This window comes from Daphnia pulex, chromosome 1, assembly GCF_021134715.1.
Source record: "Daphnia pulex isolate KAP4 chromosome 1, ASM2113471v1".
Taxonomy (NCBI): domain Eukaryota; kingdom Metazoa; phylum Arthropoda; class Branchiopoda; order Diplostraca; family Daphniidae; genus Daphnia; species Daphnia pulex.
In genome coordinates, this window is record NC_060017.1 from 5,146,398 (window position 1) to 5,160,580 (window position 14,183).

At 43.4% G+C, this 14,183-nt stretch overlaps 1 protein-coding gene across 1 annotated transcript in view; it reads left to right on the plus strand.

Annotated features, from left to right (window-relative positions):
* The first annotated feature begins 8,375 nt into the window (after positions 1 to 8,375).
* Positions 8,376 to 14,183, plus strand: part of LOC124199863 (paired box protein Pax-2-A-like) — a 62,134-nt gene continuing 56,326 nt past the window's right edge. The window contains exon 1 of the mRNA XM_046595843.1: positions 8,376 to 8,597. The gene's annotated coding sequence lies outside the window, so the exon portion shown is untranslated. The remainder of the gene's footprint in view (positions 8,598 to 14,183) is intronic.

The window sequence follows — 14,183 nt, forward strand, 5'->3', positions numbered from 1 at the left end:
GTCAATGCCAGCAAGCAAGAGCCTAAAGAGAAAAAAAGGTATGAATTGGAAGGCACTGCTGCATTATTCGCGGTATTTTGTTCTGGGCTCTAACGAATGGTGCCAACAGGAGAGGGATCGAGACAGGGAGGCAGGCCGTCAGAAAAAAAAGTTTTGTAGTATCCGTTTACTGGCATTTATTCTTGATGGTCAGTTGTTTGCGTGAAACAATGGCTACATAAGTTTCGGCTCAGTTACAGTGACTAACTACTAACAAAGAGGCTACCGAGTTTCGAATTTCTTGTATTGTTACCGTCTGCGCTCCCGTAACCAAAGACAGGTGCTAAAGGTATTCTTTCCCTCCGCCCGCTTTTGTGTCCGTTTTCCAACCTTTTTCTTTCTTCCTTTTTTTACTTGGACAGGAGAGAGAAGGTTTTTTCTTATTTCTTTTCTCCAAGAGGAGACGGTTTAAAATTCCGAGTGCTTTTGTCAACGACCCAAGTCTAGGATAGCAGCGACTTTGATTTCTTATTTCGGGAGTCATCGCAAAGCAAGTTTGAGCGAGTTCTGCCAACCGTATCGTTTGTTGTTGTATAGTTTTTCTTTGGAGAAACAGTTTTTTTCAGATTCTCTGTTTCTCATTTCTCGGCTCGTCTTCTTCTTCTTTTGATTTCGTATTTTTTTTTAATTTTCATTTTAGTCATTTCACACCGAAATCTTTTTGAAGAGATGACTTTTTTTTTTGTCCGCCACAATGTCTCGTCTCTCCCGCCGACTTTTCTAAAAACATTTACTCGCTGGCATTGTGTCAAACCGTTGAACTTCTTTTGTGTTTGGAATAAAAAAGGAAAATTTTTGTTTCATCTTAGTGACGTTTTGCTATGGTTTTGAATCCACAGCTCGCTCTCCACTGGACTCGTTTGCGTCACAACCTTATTTTCTTTCTATGAACCAACACGACAGGTTTGCTCTTCTCTACCGCATCTAACCGTGATCCGGATTTCGTTCTTTGATTCAAATTTCCCAAAACAATTCCTGTCGGAATCAATGGAAAGAAAGGCTTTTAAAGTTGGTGGTGGGTAGTCACATGTGTAGTCTCTCGGCCATCTGGATCGATGACGATGTGGTGCCGTACCTGGAAACGGCTGCCGTGAGCAAGACACGTTAATTGCAGGTTCGGAAATAGTCGCCCCCCCAGCTATCGAACCTGCTTTTTTTATTTGGAAGCGATGTTACTGGACGTAAATGACATAGTCTGTGCTCATGATAACTCGACGGGTCGGAGGGATATCCCCCTGGAAAAAAAAGAGAGAAATTAAATAAAAGCAGCTGCCCGTCTGTCACAATATTAGCAGCGCGTGCTCCAGCAGCAGCACCTGCTTCTTGACCCTTTTGACGCCGACTGCAGTTGGGTCCGAGAGCATTTAAGAAACCACCGGCCAACTCGGCCTCCGACAAGATATTTTCATGTATAATATAAACCCAGCGGGCTCCGGACGTGGTTTTGTCTCAAAGGATTGCGTCATTAACATTTCGGCGTCGCATTATTCGATCCCATTTCTTCCCGTCTTTTTTTGTTTCAATTCTATTTTTCGGTTAACAAGACAATCATGATATAGCCGGGATTTGAAGTGATTGGTATCGTTTTTCTCAAACAGGGAGATCTCGTCATGCGAGAATGTCTCGAATATTTCGAGAAAGTTTTGTGTACGTGAATTGCCCGCTTTATCGGACGCCCCGATCGACTGCTGGCCCATCTTTGGCCCAGTTTAGTAGGCAAGCCAAGTAGGCGCTTGGCATTGCGATCATTCTTTTTTAGTATGTGTTATCTCTCATCCCCCTTCCTTTTCTCTCGCGTATTTTTTTTCTTCTTCTTCTTTTATTCGATTCACGATCTCCAACAAAAAGAAAATACACATATTTATATATAGAAATAAAGGGGGGGGGGTGTAATCACGAGTTTCCATCTGTGGCATTTCCGCCGCTAGTCTCTGCTCTGCTCCCATCGTCGTTTTCTCGCATTCGGCAGATGATTCCCAGCGAAATAATATCGTTATTTATAAATGTTTCGTGTGTGTCTGTCTTAGAGGTAGGTTGGGCGGAGGGGGGAAACCTTTTGGCCGGCCGGTTGCGGTCAAAACGGCAGATGCAGTGGTCGACACATTAGAAATTGTTGTAGTATAAGGAACTGTATGGCACGCGCCAAGCAGTCGAGAGTTGAAAGGTCAGCCCCCAAGTTGCCGCTGACCGCAAAGCGTTGGAGGGCATCGTTATACCTGTGGGTCCCCCCCGTCATTACAGTTGTTGTTATAGCCGCTATAAGGGCATGTAAGAGGATCAGGTACAGCATATACATACAATCTACACCAGGTATATACAGCCACTACTGATGGTCAGCACACCCAACTCGAGTCAAGGTGGTGGTGGTGGTTACAAAAGGGGTCTCACACGGTGTGCTCAGCTCCCCCCTGATGGGCTAGGTTATTCTTATGGCTACAACAGCGTCATCATTTTTCTTTTTTCTTGTGGGGTTTTTTCCCGGCTGTTATTCAATCGCCGAATTTCGTGGCTGCGGTCAGTTTGACTTTGTCTTTTTCTTTTTTTCTTTTTTGTTCAATCGTTTTTAGTAGGAACGAAAATTAAGAGAAAATGGGGAGAGATCCGCGATAAACATCGCCGTGTCTAAAAACCTAAGGTAGCCATTAACTATGTTTGCACGCTAGGCAGCCGTCATTGGCTTCGTGTGTCCGGTGGCCAGCGTCGTTTTTTTTTCTTTCTTGTTGCGTTATCCGAAGTGAAATCCGCCGCGTTTCGCCATCCGGTGAGGCCACGCGTTTCACGACCTTGCGATCAACATTTTTCTTATTTCTAGAAAAATTGAAAATTTCTCTCTTTAAATGGTAGAATTTTGAGCCAGTTTTCATATTTTACAAAATCGACTGATGACGTAAGGAAGCGGATGACATTTTTTAAAATTTAACGGAGGGAACTCGTGCCACGGCCAGAAGAAAAGAAAAGAGAGGGGAATCTTAGACACAAGGGAGAAACGCGGGTGGACTTCCTGTGCTGCCGACGCAATCGCACCTGTTCGGGTTTCATTTCCATCAGGCATTTTCTGGCGCATTTCCATCGCGGTGTTTTTTTTTTCTTTTTCATTTTGGGTCTTGTTGACTGTATGAAAAGGAAAAGAATCCAAGAAATGACAGCGCCCAGCCCGAACGACGTTGCGCTTTGACGTCCGAAATCGGCGGGGTTGGGCGCGTCCATTCTATCCCCCCCCCTCCTGTCATATGTACATACACGTAACACACATTTGCCCATAGTCTTTTTTGCTCATTAAAAAAATGACTCGAGACACGCGCCGGGTTATTTTGTATTTCCAGATTTTGATTCATCATTCTTCTCTATTGTTTATCTTCCGCCGTGTTAGCCTTGTGTCATTATGTGGAAGTGAACCCGGGAGTGAACAAGAGAATGTGCAATCAAACCTTACTTCCCCCCTTGATGTTTGTTAGCGTCGTCTTCCCCTTATTATTTGTCTTACCCTTATCATTTTAGGGGCCGACGCATTCAGGAAAAAATTCTAGACTGGCGCAGGTGCCGCACCTGCGCTTGTTTTCAAATTCCCCCCCCCCCCCCCAAAAAAAAAAATAAAAAAAAATAAAAACTTAACTTCCCGTACGATATGGTTAATTCGTGTACAGGGCTTGACATTATTTCGGCGACGTCTGGCGTGATTTGAGTCGGGATTGTCGGTATGACCCGGGGTATGACCCCTCCCCGTGGCGAATCATCAGCTCGTCTCTTTGAACACGCGACAAAACCAGTTTGAGATTTCGTTTGTTTTGTTTTTTTTGCCTTATTAGAGACAGGATGTGTGTGTGTCCTCTGATATGATTATGATGGCGAAGAAGAGGGAAATCTAAATGAGTTGATGTTGTTATTTTCATGTGGGAGGGTTTGAGCTTCATCACGAATGAGCGTTTAAGAGTTAAGAGCTGGAAGTCTGCTCCATTCCGCGGAGGAATCGGCCGACACGGTCGACATCCGCCGCTATCAACTTTTCACAAATTAATGTTTTATGCGTGAATTTAGAATCTTCTTCTAAAAGCTTCGATCCAAATATGCAAATGGACCAAATACGAAATACCGGTACCATTTAGAAATTAAAACAAACAAACAAACAAAGAATTGCTCTTATTATTTGTTTGTTTTTCGTTTGTTTTAATTCGCAAGTGGAAAGAAGAAGCCGACGTCTCGTGTGATTTTGTCGACCCACGGTGTTACAATCTCGTCTCAAATTTTTTTATTAGCAAAATGTACTTCCTGGAATACCAATCGACATTTGTGAAATTTAGTGCGTAGCCTTTGTCGTATAAAGAGATTGATCGAGGGTAAACCCCCGCAGGTTCTATACAGCCATTCCACTTGATACCTACCTGACGCATGCATTAGCGCATTCTTCAAATTGATTTTTCTTTCCGTCGTTCGTTTTCACCTCGATTCTGATCTCAATAAAAAAAAAAATCCTTTTCGGGATGAGACATGCCGGTGGTCTGCGCTGTGGCGTTCCCTTTATTTTATTTTTTCGCTTTGACGTTTATTGACCGCTAGAAGCCATGAAAACCGTGGAATGACTGATGCCACCTATTTGGTTTATCAGTTTTCAACCTTAAACATTTTTCTTTTCTTTTTGGCTTTTCTTCCAACATTGTACGATGTTACGTATCTCCTCCAGTTGCCTTTTCGTTTGTTTTTTTCTCCCTCCCGAACGTCGTGACGCTGGCGAAATAATAACAACGTGGACATTTTACTCTTATTTCTCAGGTCCGTCTCTCTCTCTCTCTCTTGGCCAAGATTATGTGTGTATGTGACAGGAAAGGAGATCTTTCTCACACATTAGCCATAAAGAAGTTATTAGCAGAGGGGGCCGGATAGAAAAACAAGAAAGAAAAAAAAAGAGTTGACGGGTAAATGAAAAATGGTCTCTTTCCACTTGTTCAAGCGACCCGTTTCCACCACTGACAAAAAGGGACTAAAGGCGTGAAACAGTTTTCTTTGTTTTTTGTTTTTTTTTGCGTGAGTCATTTGTTTTCGGTGGGAGAGGAAGAAGCGACGCACACACCACTTTTCTCGGAATGGCGATTAACAAAACTATGCGTCGCCGTCGACATTTAGAAAATAAAAGCAAAATGGACGACTGCGTCTGGTTTGTATTTTCCCGCTCGCAATCGTTATCATAGGCAGCAGGGTCAAAAGCGGCAGATGCCCTGCACCTGTTGTCGTCACCTCTCTCCAGCAGTTTACTACGCACTAAGAAGAACCAAACGGAATTACCGCCCCTGAAGAGATGCAAAGACGTCGAGGGCCATTCGCCTCAAGATTTTTCATTTTTTCCTTTTGGTGCCTTTTTGGTCTCACCGATAATTAGCCGTTTTTTCGCTTGGGCTTTTTATTTTAATTATTATTTCATCGGTGGATTCGTTGAAACTTTTCCTTTTTATCAGCCTTTTTTTTTTAAATAAAGATTGCCAGTTGTAGAAGGAGAGGACGTTGGGGACGTTAAAAGCCATTACTGATGGCGTTTATTGAATGCGTTTGTTTCGATGTTTCGAGTTCGATACCGAGACGGAATGGTTTTCTATGGGAAAAAGAACGAAACGGACCGTCGGCTATTTCTATCCATCCCTTTTTCCCCCTTTTTTTCTATCTTATTATTTGTTTTTTTCTTTTATTGGTCCATTTAATAGTCTATATTGGTGTGGCCGTTCTGCCTTTTTTTGGTCCAACTATCTTGAACAGCAATCACAAAAAGTCATTAACATCCCAATTGGATTTGATTGTGACGGAGCTTCCGTTCGGCAGATAGTGTGAACGATAGTTCCGCAGCATTTTGTCGCCGTTGTGCAACAGGTGACGGATCCGCAAACGCAGGCGAACGGAACTAAACACCCCCATCCTAGGCGTACTATATTTGTCAACATTTTGACCACCTCAATTTTCTCTCTGTCTGCCGCCATGATTGCTGGCCGTCTGATTTCTTTTTTTTCAACCGAAAATATTTTGTCGAGCCTCGCAATTAAATCTTCCCCCCAACTCAGATTTCCTTCCTGTCGCGCAAGCTGCTATAGTCTCTCTTGTTTAACTCTATACAAAGATACTAACGTCAAATGAAAGAAATACGGCGGAGGGAAATTTAAAAAATGGCAGTCGTCGACATAATTGGGCGAATGTATCGACTGGCCGGTTCCGGTCTGGTGTTTTGGCGTCCGGGGCTGGACAACACTTCCCCCCCCCCTTCTGTACCCTTCTGCCCTACCCCCTCAATTACACGGGAAGCAGCGGACTAATTAGGCAGTTGGTAAAGAAAAAGAGCAAAGAGAAGTATAGAAGAAGAATAAGAAGAAGAAGAACGAAATAAAAATAAAATAAGTGGCGGTCAGTCGGACGTTGTGTGTTTGTGGATGCGAAACGGAAGGAAGGAGATGTACACACACACACCTATATACGTGTGTATACAGTAGATGTGTGTGTGTATGTGAACGAGGAGCCGAACAAGAAGAAGCGCAGTGGCCGTAACAGAAAGTGGCGTGCGTGGGTGGGAATTCCTCACCGTGGATGACTCCACGGCGTCATGCGGCGTCTTCCACAGCACCTCAACAACTTCCCCCACTTCCATTCGGTTTCCCCTTGGCCCTTTTCCGTTTTATCCACCTTCAAAAGAGGAGGGGGGGGGACTGGACTTCTTCCGTTGAGAAATCGCTCAGAAACGATCGCTTCCGAAAAATAAAACCAAAACGGGACCTCCATCTAAAAGGCCTTACTCCATTTTTCTCTTCTGATTTTTCCACGAGGGGGGAGAAAAAAGGAAACAAAAATTTCGTGTGTCGAGATAACACACTCCCCCCCACACCCCCAATAGGGGAAAGAGAGACACTGGTGAGAAGAACATTTTTCATTCGGTCAGTTTTTTGGGTGATGTCCACACCTTTTTCTCCTACCTTATATCCCGGGCCCAGTTAATTGCTACTTCCTCCCGACTCTGGCCATCAAATGCCGAGCCACTTCCTTCCTTCCTTCCTTTGCAGTTTCCGAAAACGATTTCAAGAAGACACTTCGGGAACTCTTTTGTTTTTTTCAATTCCACGGGAAAGAACCGATGGTTCCAGTTTGGTGTCGAAATTATTTTTCTCGCTATTCTAGTCGTTCATTTTTAAGATAATGCCAAGGATAATTCAGTTTTTTTTTTAAAGAGGGGAAAGACATTTTGTTTGAAATCATATATATTTCCCTCGACATCAACAGCTATGATTCGCCACGGATGTTCACACTGAAATGAGCGTTCCGTTTTTTTGTTTTTAACCGGACGGAAAGAAGAGGAATAAAAACTTGAAAAAACAAAAAAGTCAACGAGAAGATATAAGCTGTTATATTCCAAATGGAGTTCGTGTGCCATGGGAAATTTCGGCACACACACACACAGCGAGAGAAATAGACAACAACAAAAACAACAACAAAAAAAACAACCAGAAAACACATCAGGAGCAATGGGAAGTCGTAGAGAGAGGCTGCCAAGCGAAACCAAAAAAGGAACTAGAAGAAAAAGAAAAAAAATACCAAAATGGCCGGCTCGACATCATCGAAACGGACTTTTTTTTCTCTCTCTCTCTCTTGGTTCTTTTTTCCTTTTGTTCTTTCGGTGGAAACTAGGAGATAGAAAGAGGAAAAAATGTGTTAAATAAATATATATGGTGTATATATATATATGTATCCTCTCCTTATTACCAAAACCCCCAGTCACCGGAAGGACGAGGTAGTCACCCACGTCCGACTACACACACATACTACACCTGTAACTCGGGACTACCAACACACACACACACGTTTCCACAACATCCGGAGTGAGAAATGACCACCATCACCATCATCACTATATATATATTCGTATCCTATAGCCAAAGACCATCTTGGAGCTTTGGCTTAACTGCTGGGAAATACCAAACAAAAAAGAACCTTTTTTTTTCAAAGATATACGTAATAAGAAGTAGGTGGTCGTTTTTCCGATCGATAGGAAACAAATTTCTACGCCCATTTTTATTTTTCTGTCCATGAAAATAATTTGGCAGCTGAGAGAGAGAGAGGAATGGGGCATCAAACAAAAAATATGTCCCTGGAATTTTGGTTTGGTTTGGTTTCCTAACGTACCAAATGAACCCATTACGTCTGGAATGTTTAGCTGATAATGACACAAGTTTAGGGCGTATTAATTTTTAGTCAAGTAGAGAATCCAGGGCAGATAAGATGTCAGTTCTTCTCTTTTGTTTTACTCCCAAAAAAAGATTTTGTCATGATGATGTGTTTCTTTTTTCTTTAAATTTTATTAGAGACTTTTACACACGGACATGACGGCGTTGCAGCGGTCTAGCGCAATATGTTGTTCCCGTGCTGGACGACTGACTGATGATAACCGCGTGATAATTTTGTCATTTCCCCCCCTGAAATGAAAGTGATTCATCTTCTCGGGACTATGTGCCTCACACCTCCAACCGGATTCATCCGCCCGGATCGCAGCACTTGGAAGAGATATAGGCTCAATCAACTCATTAGCTGCTGCCAGGGTAAGTTTCTGTCCTAACTTATTTCTCTTCGTTTCTTCTCTGTCGACCGAGTAGACTCTGGTGCGGTTACAACGAATTCGATGAGAAGTTATCCAGTAGAATGAGAAGGCCGGGTGGTGTTGTTATTATTTTTTTCGTTTCTTCCGGGAAAATGCGCTGATCCGTTGCAGTTTGAAATGAACTCGAAAGAGCCGGAGTGGGCTGGTCTCATGAAAAACTGGAAGTTGCTCTTATAGTGGTGAGTCGGTGGTTGTGGTCTTTAGGCGGCATCGGCGTCGGCGTCGGCGGCGGCACTGGAGAGATGAACGTTCGCGGAAGTGACCGATGGTCGGCACCCGCCCGCCCGCGTTGCTCAATTCCCTTCATCATCACTCGTTCCGGTGGACGCCGATCAAGAATTACAAAAAAAAAGAAGTCGCATCTCTTCTTGTTCATTCTTTTCTATAGCGGGGGGCTCATTCTTAAATCGCCTTTGTCGCTTCTCTTGCGCGTAACCCGCTAATTACCGATTTGCCGCTCATCTACGTCGGTCGGCTGGTGCCGTTGACACCGCGTCTTGGCCATGCCCGTGGAAATAAATTTGAAGAAAAGTCGTGTGTCAAACGGTCGTGCGTTCGACAGCCGTTCCCATCTTTCATCTTATAGCTTTTAATTACCGAAAAAAGGAACCAAATGAACGGGAGAAGAAGTAAATGATCGGCTGAGAAGTGAACGACGTTGCGGGGCGTCTTGGCACGCGTCGTTTCATTTTACCCGAAACCGACCGATTTGACCTTTTTTATTATTTCTGACCGGTAAATTGGTGGGTGAGAAAAAAAACAAAAAACGAATGCACCACTTTTGGTCTGGTGTGTGTGTTTGTTTGCTGTCTTTTTATCGTTCCCGTCGTATTATCGTCGTAATTCCACGGGGCAGGTCGTGTGGTTGTTTGGCCGTCTGTGTGTGTTGGTGTTAACCCCCGTAGGGGCCTGTCGGCTTCTTCTTTTCAATTGCCCCTCGAGCATCAGGGTCCTCAACCAATTTGGTTGAAGAAGAAGAAGAAGAAGGCGAGTTCTTCCTTTTCAACAGGTGCGATGATAGGGGGGCACCCAGAAGGAGGATAAGGGAATCACTTGTTGTTGGGGTTCAACTCGGCTGTCATCATCATCATTTCAAAAGCAACCTCTACGTAATAGTAGTAGTAGTAGTAGTCCCTTTTTTTTCTTCTTTTGGTTGGAAACTATTATCCAATTGTGCATATCATGGCCCGTGTAATAAGTGACTTGGTCGTATTTACCCCCGCGTGCACACACGTACAAGGAGAGTTCACATCTCTACGGCGGTGTCGAGAAAAATTGCATTGTCATGACGTAAAATTAGCCCGGTTAACTGGTTAACCCAGCCCTTGTAATTTTACTACTATTCACTTGATGCTATACATCAGTATATAGCTTATAGACTTCATTCCGTCGAGTTAGCCACGCTATAACAAACAAAAAAAGAAAAAAAAGAAAAGGTCTCCGAATTTTTTCTCTTTCAACACCCAGCACCGCTTATACAACAGCGCCCGGAATTTGATACGATAAAATAATGCTCCCCTATTTTTTATTTTTTGCTCGTATCCACTTGTATATAATGCGTATGGGAAAGCGAAAAAAGAAAAAAAAAAGAGTTGCTTCCTTCTTTTGATAGAAACAAAATACGCCACGGCTGAGCGATGCTGTTCAAAAGATTCTTTTCTCTTTTATTCTCTCTGCTCCTTTTTTGTCATTATCCGTCGCTCCTCTTTTTATTTTTCTATAGAATGGCAACAACACAAAAAAGATGGAAATACTTAAATATAATGTCTGGGTGCCCAAGCAGAACCCCCCTCTTGATTCTTGACCGATGCAACAGCGTCTAGAAAAATGAAGCATTATGTTATGATAGCAGCACGTAGGCTTTGACTTTTTTTTTTTCTTTTATGTTACAACTTGGGCCGATGAATTACAAATCCAAACTTTTTTTTTTTTCTTACACCAACACTGTGCTGGTGTATAGTGTCGATTCAATTCTAAATGAATTAAAATTTTTGTTTGTTTTTGTTTTCACCCGGGGGATTTTGAATTCTTTTGTTATTTTCGGGTTTTTTTTTGTCAATTGCCGGTTATTTCCGAGGAACGTGTACAAGAAAATGTTGATGGTTAAGGAGAAAATTATCCGCCAGGTCGAAAACGCTCTGTGCTCGCCGCTGATGATGGCCGGTGTATAGTGGCGATTCAATTCTAAATGAATTAAAATTTTTGTTTGTTTTTGTTTTCACCCGGGGGATTTTGAATTCTTTTGTTATTTTCGGGTTTTTTTGTCAATTGCCGGTTATTTCCTAGGAACACGTAGAAGAAAATGTTGATGGTTAAGGAGAAAATTATCCGCCAGGTCGAAAATGTTCTGTGCTCGCCGCTGATGATGGCCGAGCTTCAGCCGAGCGTGGCCAGCAGCGAACAGGAGTTGAGCACCTCCGTGTTTGCTGGGTTCCTGGTGCACCTGCTGATGTCCCATTTATTACAATTACATTTGCCAACGCGCAAAGAGCCTCTATAAGACCATCTTCATCTTTCGGGTCCGTCTTCTTTTTTCCGTTTTTTTTTGTTTTTTTTTTTCTTTTATTTTCTGCTGATCGCCTTTTGTTTTTTGGAGTGTTTTTTCTTGTTTTCGTTTGCTCGGCGGTGGTCGTTTGTTCTGCTTTTTAGATCGTAAAGAAAAAAAAGAAGAAGACGAAGCAGTTCATTCCGTTACAACTTGTAATAATCATAAATAATGGCGAAAAAACTATTTGGTCCGCGCTCGGTTTACCTTTGGTTTGCCTGCCCATTTCTCCTCCATTGAATCCAATAACGCCAAGAACGAAGTCTGATTGCATGTCTAAGGGACGTTGATGACTCCATAAGTCTCTCCACAGCCCCCGCCTGATGGATGAGCCGCCCCAATCCCGTTGGTTTTGAATTGATTGCATACGAGAATGAAAATCAGTCGAAAGTTATTTTCTCTTTTTTCGGTTCTATTTTGGGTTTTCTATCTTTGACTTCCCTTTTGATATCATCATCACGCAGTCTCTTCCAGGTCGGTTCCGTTGCTGGAAACAGGAACGCCGCTGAGCGCTGGGGTCGGCGTTGGCCGGCAAGCCAGTATGAGCGATGACCGGAAATGATGGCCCCGACGTGTAATGTGTAATGGCGGGGTGTTTTCTCCTTTCGGCCCGTGAGTAGTAACAAAAGAACTTGGGACAGTCTCTATCTCTCTCGGATGACACACAATGGACACCCAGCGCTGTGCTGGATCTGTCTGATTTTTAGCGTAATATACAGATACAGACTGGGCGCATTCCTCTCGATATTGTTGTCTGCGTCCGTCTATGTTGTAGCCCGGCCGGCCCCTAACCCCTTGCTCACGGCGGCCATTCATCGGCACGCAAGCGTCCAATCTCATCTCCAGCGAGCCCAGCAACGCCTCTCTACTGTGTACTCCGACAACTATATCTGGCTGCTGTGTCTTTTTTTGGGCGCTCTGGGGTTATATAACAAGCTCTGGGCGCTTCCACCCTCATCACCAATAACACACACACACCCCTTTGATTCATCCATTCCATCCCCGGTAACGTTTGGTTTTTCCATCCAGCCAGTTCAGGATTTATGGCGGACTTGAATTTCAGTGTGAGAAATGAATGAAACGCTGGAAGAGAAAGAAATAGTTAAAAATGCGCAACCCATTGCGGTGGGGGGTAAGAAATTCGTAACTCAATCGGCCTCTTAAAAGTCTCTTTATTACAAGTTAGTGAGTAGATGAGGAATGACGGCCAACGTCAGCGCCGACTAACGAACGTTACGGCCGTTTAATCTTTCAGACTCCACTGGGCAGAACAACACGACTCCTTCACAGCACACAAGGAGCTCAGCCGAACGTGATGTGAAAATAACAAATGGAAGGAAGAGAGAGATGTAGTATACACACAGGTAGATATCTGGTTATGTTATGCATAGGCATCACGGCAGGGTTGATCGACGTTGCAGAAAAATCGCTGCGCTCCCTCCTTCACCGCCTACATTTGATTCCCGCCTTATAGTACCCGCTCTAGTCTAAGAGCACAGCGCGTGCCGACAGGCTTAGCCAGCCATACAGAGACAGGTATACAGATAAGAGAGACAGACACCAGCAGAACTGCATGTAGAACCAGTTCCATTGAGTTGAGCCCGGGCTGGAGGATATATAGATATATATATATAATACAAGGCCTCTTTTATTTTTTGCGCCAGCGACTATACTATATCCCATTGATGGAGAAGAGAAGGGGCTTATCAGTATCACGCTGGAGTGGCTTCCTATGCATGACGATTCTACGGTCGATACGCAGCTCGCTATCGGTTTAAGGGAGGCTGTGTCCGGATAATAAAGCGCGGCTTAGAGTTTACAGTGTGGATGTGGGTTGTATAGTTGACGAGAGAGGAGCCACTTGTTTTGATTTTTTTTGGCCTATTCAATCCCCTGCTGTCCTGTCCTGTCAATATAATCAGCTTATTTAGACATGTAGGCTCCTTTCCGGTTGACGGGATCGGCATTGAATGTCACCGACCCGGCGCTATTCCGCTTTGCTATACGCCGCTGATCTTTGCCCTGTACGCTGAGGTTCGTTTTGTCCGGTACACCTGATTTTTTTTTTCTTATGTTTGGGAGGCTGTTGACAAGGTTCCGTGGGTCCGGAGTCGCCGAGCCGAAAATACTACGAGCGAGTCAGTCTGCCATTCACTGAAATCAACTGGTCCTTGTTAATAAGGTTTGTTGTTTTTAAGGTTCGTCGAACGGCCGGATCGTTGGGTTTGGTTTTTTGTTATTGGACAAAAGTATTCGCCTGTCTCTATAATCACTCTGGAATGTTTCTATTCTCGAATCAAGATGTATTTGGTCGTTTGCCATGCGTGGACAGAGATGTGAACCAATTCCGTTTGTCGAAACGATTTGTTGTTTTGTTTTTTAGTTTTTTTTAAGTTTTTCCTTGTCCATTTTTGGAATGACTACGATTTGTTAGTAGTTTGATTTTTCGTTTATTTCAAGTTTCTCAATTGTTTTTCTGAAGGACTCGGTCGTACTTGGTGAATGTCGACATTTTATTCGTCGAATGTTCTTTTTTTTTGTTGGGAGAGTTGAGTCATAGAGAGCTTTCTCCCTGCCAGTAGCACTTTTTTGTTTCCCCTCTCTCTCTCGTTTTTCAGGAGGTGGAGGAACTGTCTTTTATGGGCTCTTGATTAGAGTGATTCAAGATCTGGGATCTGTCGACTGGAACCCACAGTCACCGCACGACGCCCTCCGCCATTCTTGTGCTTTTTTAGTAGATATCCACGGCAGGCAACACCAGTAGCTGCTCTTGTTATTTATTTTATTTCTCTCGGTTATTCCCTCTCTCTCTCTCTCTTTGTTAACTTTAATGTGATTAATAGAAACTCTAGCGGACGTCCTATTGAGCAATAACACGATTGCCTTTGTGTATTAGATAGACAGTGCTCGCCTTTTTTTTTTTATTTGATGTTTCATTTTGAATTGTGTCTGCGACGTTTTCTAAAGGAGAAATCGATTTTT